This window comes from Aulonocara sp. 'chitande type north' Nkhata Bay, linkage group LG20, assembly GCF_057382095.1.
Source record: "Aulonocara sp. 'chitande type north' Nkhata Bay isolate Kocher_YH1m ecotype deep benthic linkage group LG20, A_spYH_male_GT1.1, whole genome shotgun sequence".
NCBI lineage: Eukaryota > Metazoa > Chordata > Actinopteri > Cichliformes > Cichlidae > Aulonocara > Aulonocara sp. 'chitande type north' Nkhata Bay.
The window spans coordinates 26,088,963-26,100,206 of NC_141363.1; the positions used below are offsets into that span (position 1 = coordinate 26,088,963).

At 39.9% G+C, this 11,244-nt stretch overlaps 1 protein-coding gene and 1 long non-coding RNA gene across 2 annotated transcripts in view; one reads left to right on the forward strand and one right to left on the reverse strand.

Annotated features, from left to right (window-relative positions):
- Positions 1 to 9,040, reverse strand: part of pkig (protein kinase (cAMP-dependent, catalytic) inhibitor gamma) — a 28,679-nt gene extending 19,639 nt beyond the window's left edge. Inside the window, exon 1 of the mRNA XM_086278807.1 lies at positions 8,720 to 9,040. The gene's annotated coding sequence lies outside the window, so the exon portion shown is untranslated. The remainder of the gene's footprint in view (positions 1 to 8,719) is intronic.
- On the forward strand, positions 2,245 to 4,697 carry LOC147305743 (uncharacterized). Its single transcript, XR_015126726.1, has 3 exons — positions 2,245 to 2,406; positions 2,988 to 3,099; positions 3,737 to 4,697. It is a non-coding gene; the product is annotated as an uncharacterized LOC147305743 (long non-coding RNA).
- Positions 9,041 to 11,244: the final 2,204 nt, after the last annotated feature.

An 11,244-nucleotide genomic window follows, 5' to 3' on the forward strand; every position in this document is an offset into this window, starting at 1 on the left:
TAGGCACAATGTGTCAGCAGTAGCAGGAGCAGCATTACACCGTTTAAGTAGTGACTTAGCATTATATACAGTGACACATCACACATCAAATAAGAACAAAACACCAAGGAGCTCCTTTTCCCCCCTCTTACAGCATTATTCACAGTAGCGGATTCAAGCAGTGTGAGAGATTGTTATGAGGCTTAGGCCAAGTCTTTTTCAGGCAATTTAGTTACAATTGCCAGTCTTTATACATAAATTTAAGTGCTTGCAATAACTAAAGTAACAACCTTCCAACTATTCAGGAGCCTCCACAATGAAAGCTACATTCGGCTGCTCTGTTATTCACAAGGGCTCGCCGTCATGGGTAGCTCCACTTGTCTGATTTAGCAGATTTTTACAATGGATGCTTTTTCTGACATAACCCCCAAAGCAATTGAACAGGCACTGAACCGGGGATCTTTTTCTTGTTAGGTATGCCACTACACTCATAAGCCTCCACTATACTGTCACATAATAAAATTAAAAGGTTCAAAATTTTGTCTTCTTAGGATATTGCATCTTGGGTTGAGTTGTTTTTGGGGGGGGGTTAAACCAGTTCCTTAAAGTTCTCCTTTTCCACCATGTAATTTCAACCCACTGTTTGCTCTTCCTGGTATATGGAGTGTAACTAGAGAGTGCTCCAGCAATCCTTGGCGGAGCCATTTGTTTATTTTTGGGCCACACATGACTAGCTGCTTGTATTTCTCAGCTGCCTTCGTGGTCTGATCATCTTTTTTTTGCCTGGGTGCCGAAACAAGTTTGTTGTTTCCACCGTTAGCAGGAACAGCTTTCTTGCATTGTTTGACGTTGTTGTAGAAGCCCTCTTTTTAGGTACTTGGTCATCATCAGAGGCTGATGCAATGGAGGCCATCGCTCTCAGAGATGCCGGGGATCGTGTCATGTGCGCAATGGGACAGTAAACCCATGACACTTTACATCATGTAAAAATATATACCAGTATTACTACAGATGATATGATGTGGCGCAAAATATGCAGCAGTGGAACAACATCAGCTTTAAACCTCAAAACTTGCCATGGCACCATTACCATACATCAAAATATAAACTTAAAAGCTTCACAAAGGAGCTTCATGTAGGTCTTTAGATTAGACTGACCAATGTAAGTATGATGCACATCTATAAAAGTGTATGGATGGAATTTCTTGTATTACAATGACTGTAAACAGCAAAACAAAGAAAAGGGTTTTTAAACTGTAGAGTAAATATCACAGTAATAAAGTATAGTAGTGGCTTTATGATGAAGCTTTTTTTTTTTTTTTTTTAATGTGAAAAAGTGACTTTTTTTCAAATTTTTTAACCAATTCTGAAACTTGTATGAGCAAATTTAATCTCTCAAAATGTGCTTCTTTCATGAAAAAAAAGTAACAGTAACAGAATAACTAGCAACTGTTTCAAGAGGGCCCTTGTACCAGTTGGTGGTCTCACAGTAATAATGTTCTGCAGCAAAAACTTGCACAGATTTTAGAATATTTTCTCTGTTACAAAAAAACATTCTGCCTCCTTCCTGCTTTTATTGGTGAAAGTCAGGCAATTACAGTGGTTGTATGAAATTAAACATACTATTACATTCCAATACAGTCAGCCAAACATAAGCCCTCTGTTAAATTATAAAAAGGCAAGCTAGTCCGATTTAAAATACGAATACTGTATGTCGTGTTAGGTTGCTTGTCTGACAACAGAGAGAATTACGTGATCATAAGTCCACGCAAATATTCACATGTCAGAAACATTTGTCCTTGACCTATCCCTCTGGAGCCAACTCATACAGAATGTCCATAACTCCCGTAACTCTTACGCATTTTTCATAATTTTCACTGTTTATGGCTGTAGTCAGAAAATTTTGAATCACAAACTCACAAGAATACAATGTGTCAGACAAAACCATAGTACATACATTAAGTCACAGTGTGCGCCCAAGTGAACTAGGTGTTTGATGCTGTGGGCACTCCAGCAGGAAAAGCTTTCTCTGTGTGGACTATTCAGAGGTACAAACAAGGTGAAAGAACACATCAGCGTGTGCGTGTGCGTGTGTGTGTGTCTGACAAGCCGCAAAGGGAGGGGGAGCCAGAGATGACGGAGTCAGTTTGTGCATGATGTCTGGACTTGTTTGGATAATTAGCACACCACCTGACTGATATATTCCCAGCATTTATAGAGACAGCACAAGTGCAAGTCCAGCACAGCGTCCGCGATAACTGTCAGTCCCTTTATTATTAATATAATTTTCTTTGCCTTATTTTAATATATATTAACCCTTAATTAACAACTGAGTTTGCATTTGCCAAATGTAGCACAATGCCTCTAAAGCACAGATTAAAGAAACAGCAAGAAGGGAACTACAGCAGGCAGCCCAGGAGGAGATCAGTAAGTATGAGAGGAACTAAAAGGTGTGCCAAATGTAACTTTACTTATTTTTTTTGTACTGACCACCTGTCGCACAAAATGTCTTGCACAGTTGTCGGTAAAAGTTTGACACTAGTCAGGCCTCATATACCGCTTTTTGACAGGCCATTAATCTACGTATTAAGCAATTAATCTTATTTGGTTTTATTCTAACAAACAATTGGCAATGGGGTTCATTAATTAATGGATCACCATTTTTATTCCCTTCCACGTTTTTCCAAGTAGCCTCTTATCAACATTACTCATTGTTTCCTCTCCTCTGGGACTCAGATGAAAAGCTTTTCAGAAACAATAAAATATTTTAAAGCAAACAAAGCCTTAGAAATACTGATGTGGATCAAATAAAAGCATAAATCAGATAGCAAGCTTCTGACTCCCTGTCAAAATCCAAAGATCATGGTGTTCTTTTTACTTTAGGGGATTTTTGCCTTCTCGCCATTTTAACAGTTCAACGATTTCAGCACTTTATTCCGATCACATGGAATTTGAAACAGGCCACTCCATCTAAAATGATTAAAGTACATTTTCATTTTTCTATGAAGGGGGTTTCTCATCAAATCATCGCTCCACCGACCTGCTGGGCCAAAAAAAAGGGACGCATCAATTTTACTTCCACATCAGTTCACGTGGATGGGAATCCATTTACATAATAAGGTTTGATTAAAAAGTCCCCTTCCAACCAGATTAAAACTGTGTTTATTTAACACCTCAGACCTATCTGTGATGCTGCTGTGCTGTAGGCCCACATAGCTGAAGTAAGAGGGTGTAACTCAGCTTTGCTACATTAAATCAACAGGCTTAATGCTGAAAAACAGATGTGTTGTTTTAAAGGCGACCCTGCCAAACTATGTCATTAGTCTGGAAGTTGAGAGACATTAGGGAATAGCTTTGGGGCTTTTAATAGCAACAGATATGCAGTATCAAACCATTTCCTCTAGCCATGTATCAGATAGACAGAGGCGCACAGGTGCAGCCTATCCCAGCACACTGGTTTCCAGTCTTTACAAGGCTTTGGACTCAGTTGTTGGAGTCAATTTTCAGTTGGGATGAAAAACCACAAGACACGTAAGCATTGCTTCACCAATAGCTTCTTGAGTGTGACACACTCTGACTGGATGCGGTTTGATTGCACTGTGGACAGTTTGTTTTCAGAGCTGTTACTGTACATTTCAGCAGTGACACGGTTTAACAAAACAGATCCATTGACCCTCTTTAAAAAAAAAAAATAATGCTGCAAAATAGCTGCCAGTTGGCTCATCGAGTACTCATCATTGACATTTTTGCCCAACAGCAAAACGAGGCCATGTAAAGCTGGTGAAGCTGTTTAAGGACACAGCCTCCATCGCAGTCCAGAGACATCATCAAACGGTGGCAATGCTGTGAGAAGATTTGTACATTTGTGGTTGTGATTTCTTAAGCATCCACTTCCTGTTCTTCTGTTAGTCAGAAATGGTCTGACTACATTTTTTAAGGCGCAACATGCCTTGTGACTCTATGAGGAAGTAATGTTTTATAGAAAAGGATAAAACAGATTTTGGAATAGAGCACTGCTTTTTAAATTATATTTTAATTGCCCCAAAGTGGCTGTAATTTAGATAAAAAAAAAAAATAAAAATCAAATGGCAATGTAAAAACAATGACTATGAAGGGGGGGTGTCACTGACAGCGATTTCTGGTTCCCGCCCACGATTCTCTTTCTGGGCAACTACAGCTATTTTCAGTTAAAAAATAAAATCTCTAAAAACCTACAGTAGACCAACTGCTCATCACCAAAGAGCTGACAGATGTGTTAAGGGGCCAGCTGCTGAACATTTGTAAAGCATTTCGCTGAAGTACCAGAGATTTCCCTCAGGAGTTGACTGAAACCAAATTCAATGAGCAAAAATGTTAATATTTAAATTACTGTACAAGCAGGAGGCACCTAATGAATAATTATGAAGCTCTTAAAGTATCAGACAGATAAATAAGGAACTTTTTGACAGCTAGGTTTCAAACAGTTCCTTTGTACAAACTGAAAGTCTGCCTGTACATTGAAAGCAAAACAAATTTTAATAATGCCAATTAAGGCTTTTAGCGCCAGGCAAATTCCTGTATTTGTTTCAGAGTTTTGAGAAAGAATTATGCATCAAAAGCACAAGTCTTTTTGAAAGCCTATGTTCGACACCGCAGACTTAAGGCGATAATGTAAATCTTTGCTTTTGAAATGCATGTTTGGGGATTTGATCAAAAGAAGACCGTGCCAAACAGAAGAAAACAACCAAAGACAAGTTGTAATCTGAAGCTCCTTCCTCCTTCCAGAGGTGCATTTGGCTGCATTTATTTTGTAGTGAAACTCTAATGTGTCCCTACAAGGAAGCAAAGGGAAAAATATGTCATGAATGCAGGATGTGGGCGTCCTTTTTTTAATCTTGCCCTTTGCTCTTTTGCAAGTCGCTGTTGACTTTGTGCTCCATTGGAACAGCCATGGCATAAATATTAGTTCTTTAATCATTTGTCTGCTAGCTCTTGCTAAACAAATGTGTCACATGACTGGCACAAAGACCAATAATAACTGGCCCTTAAACCTTCTAGATGAAATGGCCCTGAAGTAAGAAAATCTCAGCGCAGTGGTGAGCTGAACACACATGACAGGCATGACTGGAAGCAAAGCTAAAAAGCAAAGTCCTGTGATTTTCCACTTGTGTTCCAATTGGCTTTTTTTTGTTAAGTGTAAACAAGGTATTTGTTTCTGTTGGTCTTAATGCCCCATCCACCACCCCCCAGTTCTTGCATCTCTGAGACTGAAAAGGCATCATTAGACCCATCAGTGAACAGCTTTGTTATGCCCATGCTTCATTGGCAAGGTTTTCCAACATCACCATAACAGCTTTTATGACATGTGACCATTATGCACCCTGTGGCTATTTAAGATAAGATAAGATAAGATAACCTTTATTAGTCCCACACGTGGGAAATTTGTTTTGTCACAGCAGGAAGTGGACAGTGCAAAAGTTATGACGCAAAAATTAGAATACAATAAGAATAAATACAGTACACAGCTGTACAGAATAGAATAAAATAATATACTATATACAGTAGAATAAAATAGAATAAAAATATACAATAAGATAAAAATAGAATACGAATGCTATATACAACTGAGTAAAAATACAACGATGCCAGAAAAGATTATTGCACAAAACATATCTATGCTTGAGTCATCAAATGTACCTGTAAATCATCATCGGCACTGTCTCCACCATCATTATTAAACATTACCAAGATAATTAATGATTTCATTTAGCACTGCCAGCAAGATAAGACTTTCAGAAGTGCTCGGCAACAGACGACAATGTGAAAAGAGCAGTGACGGGAAAGGAAAATGACATTGAATGAACCATGTGGGTGTTGATCTGAAGCGCTCTTCTCCTACAAATCCTAGTTTGTGTGTGGGAAATGGCACATGCTGGATTTGTGTCCATAAACATCATTAACCCATGGCCCAAGAAATGAGGTACAGTCTGTGATTAATTCAATTTCAATTTTTAAAAAAGGAGAAATTTGGCTTTGATTATGTGGAAGGACAAAATAATAGAAAGACATCTTCGGCAGAAGCATCTTCCTGTTTGTCACACAAGACACAAAAGAGTGATGCACTCATTTTCTCCTCATGGGGAAGCCAGGAAGCTATAAACAGAGTCACTTATGGCCTCCGTGCACAGGGCAAAGAATGTGGTTCGAGGTCAGCGCAGCTGAACTGACAAATCCCCACAAAATATGTACACATTAAAACACGCGATCATACAGGGGGAAGCATACAAAAATAGACCAAGAGCACTGTGTTCACTTAGTATTAAAACACTGAGTCACTGCTATGGACTCAGATACAGGCTGTTGCTTTTGTGGTCCCTGTTATCTTAAACGTGTTAGGAAGGGTTCTGGGCAGTGGGCTGACATCTGGCAGACGTTTTGAACCAAATCACAGAATAGATTACGTGCTTTAGCTAAATGGAGCAAAGTCCTGTCCTTACTGCAAAGGAAAGCCTTGAATGTAACTTCTTTAGAGTTCCATTTAAAGCACCACAAAGACATAATGTCTTAACAATAAAAAAAATCTTCAGGAAAACAGGTTTAACCTTCGGACAAGTGGAATACGACAAAGCTGTCCAGACAGAAAAGGAAAGAGTGATAGAAACAGCCACACATCCCACCCCATGCCATGTGTGCTTAATCAGGCGCTGAGCACAGGGATATAGGAGTCTAAATGTTCTTAGGCTAATCATGTTATAGTTGGCAGCCCTCAGCAGAGACAGATATGATTTCTATCTACTGGCATATTTTAAAGGAGCAGAATGGTTCTGAAAGCTCTGGCCATACAGCACTGCAGACAATCATAACTGCACCGGCCTGACCTGATTACTCATGATTTAACTGCTTTCCGAAAAGCCCGTGTCACAAATTGGAAGATGTGTAACCCACTAAAAGGCCTCCCAGGACAAGTCTTTCTAACAGTCAAATTACAAGGACGTGTAATCCTAATGGTAAGTGGTCTGCCTTTTCTTCTACATGCCTTTTTTGTGTGTAAATTTGATTGAAATGCATGAGCTCTGCAGGGCTCTGTCCAAGGTCAGCAGGGCATGTGTGTCTCTCCAGTAGCGCAGGGTTTCCTAGCATCTCTGCACTCTCTGTTCTGGCTGTTCTCCAGCCCCCTTGGCGTTTTTGATAGATAACAGACCATGTATGGTTAGCTGGTACAAAGGGAGGAGAAGAAGCAGCAGAGAGCTGATCCAAAGAAAACCACATGCGACATCAGTCTCTACAGACTGTGCAGGATTTAATCTTAAACTCTTGAGGTGACCCAGTTCTTTGGGACGTGATATTTTTAAGGAACATTAACATCTTAAATGCAAAAATCTCATAATTACTATTTGTATGTGTCTAGCGTTACCCAACATAAAATTGTTTGAAATAATCTGTAAAACATTCTCTGGCTGCAAACTGAAATGTTAAGATTTTTTGGTTCTCTTCGCATTATCTTGTAGTATGATTGCCTTTACTTATGACTATTAATCCATTAAAACAGGAATAATGCACAACTTTACTATTCGATCTCTCCAAAAATTGGAAAATGCAGTAGTGATATGCAACAGTTCCCTTGAGGAAAAAAGGGACAAATCAGTGCAGGCCAAACACTGCTTTTGCAGTTTAAGCTCATTCCTCTGCTTACCCACTCGGGCTCTGACAATAAAACAACTGGTTGTGCTGTATTATTTTGACTTAATCACAACCCCTGGTTTATTATTATGCCTGGATTACTGTGCACTGGGCTCGGGGAGCACTTTTACTTAAAGTCACGCAGTAGACAGTGAAGCAAACCACCCCAGGCAGGCGAGAAGCCAGTGTTTATTTTCACCAGTGCCCATGCCCAGTAACACTGGCACTTGCCCAGCAACACTGTAAAGTGGGGGGTCCCAAGCTGATCCCCAACAGGATGCTGATGATGATGCTTGAGAGCACCATCTCCAAGCAGCTCTGCTTTCTCTTTCCTATTTTTTTTAAAAAGGAGAAAAACTGGACTGGGATTTTTCTAATTCACTCAGCAGCCAGGTTATTTGCAAGCAACCTCCTGTCAACGCTCCCACGTTATTCGATTGAGTAAGGAAATAGATGACGAAGTTGATCTGGGAGGTGGGTGATCTGGGTGCATTGACAGAGTAGAAATAGCCCAGTTGATGAGCGAGGAGGTGAAGGCTTTCAACAGCAATCCTGTCTGTCATTAGCTACACTGAATGCAGCAGCTAATGTGTGGGAGGGACGTGGATGCCAGCCCTTTAAACTGTACACACACACACACACACACACACACACACACACATATGCATGTAAAGCACGCAGGCGGCCAGAATAATAGACACACTTGAATGCCTCATTCTGTCGAGACAAAAATGTGAAAATCTTTAACAACCGCAAGATAACTCAACACAAAATAAGCCCTTGTAGAAGTAGGCGTTCGTGTGTATACCGTTTGGATGCAGTGTGTGTACAGTGGACACGCACAGCTCTGCAAATCAAGATGTATTGTCTAACGCTGGTCGCTGCGCTGGCTGGAAAATGCCTTCCTAACATGATGTAGAAGGCTCGCTTCGTGACTCCACAGCTCCCTGCGGCTGGTCACTCCAAACATGAGCGTTCTTTGTTTTGTTTTTTTTTTACGCACGCAAACCAACAATAAATAATACATTTTTAAAGCAGCAGCCATAAGAGCAACATCGCCAATACAAAGAGCGCCACTAACCTTGGTCGGGTCTCCTCCTGCTATCCACTTGTTACAATGGAAATCTAACACCATGGATCTCCAGTTAAGTTTCCTGGCAGTCGGACAAAAAACGCAGCGCGCCGAAGTGGGCCGAAAGTGAAGCAGGATGGTGTGTATAAAAAACACAACCCCTGGTGAAGAGAGAATGCGTGGCAAAAACCTGCGTGATTTTTTTTCTTCTCAGGGTACTGTCGGCAAACAACGGGGAAAAGGTTGTGTCTTCAAACAGCTGTTTTCCAAAATGGAGTTAGTCGTGTCTGAGCCAATCACAGCGAGCCTGTGGAGGCTCCCACTCCTCCTGTGGGCTGGAGCCAAAACCACACTGCGCTCCGAAGATAAAACACCCACAGATTAGACGTCTCTCTCTCTCTCTCTTTTTTTATAAAAGGAAGGGGGGGTTCTTCTAGCTTTCATGTCACCGAACCTTTATTTAGCTGCACATCAAACCAGCAGACACCTCATGGGATGAGATTTAGGAAAGCCCCAGATGTTTTTCATGCTATTTCTTAAAGTAAATACTGCGTGGAAGGATTATTAGTGATGCAAACTGTCTAGAGGTTATTGTGCATGTAGACATACAAACATTCCCGGCTTCAGCTTTTGGTGTTGAGACAGCTGATTTTTTTTTTTTTATCTGATCGTTTTGGGTGATGTAGTCTGCGGTAGCGGTGCACTGCATTACATGTGTTTTCCTTTAAGCACCTAATAAACTGGCACTACTTTGGGTGTTCGAGAAAATTAAAATGACTCTGCAGGCCAGTTTAGTACTGCACTTTCATAATGGCTCAGACGGTTAAATTACTGAATTTCATCTTCCCCCATGATGCAGCTGCAGCGTATTAATATGACCTTTGCATCTGAGCCACATACCCAAGCAAATAAATGAAAAATAGGATGCAGGTGTGGTCCCAGCCCTTACTACTCTTTTTGGTTTTTCGACCAACTGAGCAAAATTTGTGCAATTTCCTCATTAATTCTTTATCATTTGTTTAAAATTAATAACCTAAAATGGCATTTAAGAAAAATTAGTATTCTTACAGTCGCTCCTAATCATTTGGATATTTAAAAATAGCTCTTGCTCGGCCATCAAAACTGAATCTCCACTCATTTCTCAAGTATTGCTTGTTGTCCTGTCCAGGTAGTCAGAAATAATGTATGACATTGTTTAAGTATACTTATTTTAATGCAAAACTATAACAGAAAAATATATTACTATGGTGCATTACAACCTAGTCATGGGTCCGGTGTAATGGATTAAATAAAAGCACAAGTGATAAGCTATAGAAAATAGTATTTTAGCTTTTAGAATGAACTAAAAATAAATTTAAGGTGTGCAAAACTAAAATATTTTTTCTAACCAGTGGGGTGTGGATATATCTTCAGCACTAAAGTGTTGTCAAACTATTGCCAGATTCTCAGTTTTGTTTTTAGTCAACACTTCTCTGCAGTTTAATAACCTAAAAACAGAAAGTGACTCAAGCTCCATCCGCAACAATCAATAAAAAACAATACCTTCAAATATTTTTTGTAACCTTTGAAAGCTCCGACTGCTTTCACATCTCTCAACGACTAAACTGAGCATGATATGCAAAATCAGTGCAGTGCCCCTTTAACTGTCTCACTCAGTTAACCAGCGTCATGGAAACAGCAGAGCAACAATAACAGTGTGGGTTGTGCAGAGTTAAAATAAAGTTAAAATGATGAAAAAAATGAGAAAATTATGAAAGAGAGAAGAGAAAAGAAATTAATGAGTTCTGTGTTCTCGTTCCAGATGGCAGAGGTACAGCAGCAAACGAGCAGGCTCACAAGCCACAAGTTATTTTGATTTTTACTGAAAGATATACTTCATTATTGTCTAAAATACATATATATTCTATAAACTAAATCTATAAATCCCAGACTAACCTAATAAAAAATTAAGAACCAGTTATGGTACAGTAGCATATTTAAATGCCATCTTCATCCCCAGTGTTGCTCTACTGTCGCTAAACAGGATGTCCAAAAAATGTACTCATAGCACTACATTTGCTGCTGTAAGGAACAAGTAGCGTTTACTTCTGAGGTACCATTTTAAATGTGTAATATGTATTTTATTTTGAAAGTTCACTCACTGCTGACCATCTAGACCCAGCTGCTGCCGATATGGTTGACATCTCAACCTTTTTGGTTTGAAAAACAATGTGCAAGTGTGCTTTGATGCAAGTTTCCACTCATTGATGTGGTATGTTTCTAGAAGTGTTACTCTTGCAACAGTGCTGTGTACATAAACCCTGCTGGACTACAACATTTTGCTCCGCCTGTCGTCAATATCCTTCAGCTATCTCTCGCAGTAATTCAGTGAGCCCTCACATGCGAAGTCATAGTCAAGCTAGCCGCACCCCCAGCCGCACCTACAATGTTGTTGCACCGTTCTTACGCATATTACGGTACGGGTGCCGACTGGCTTAGAAACACGAGAGTCTTCTGTATCCTGGCATTTGTCACTATTTTACTAATCAATCCAC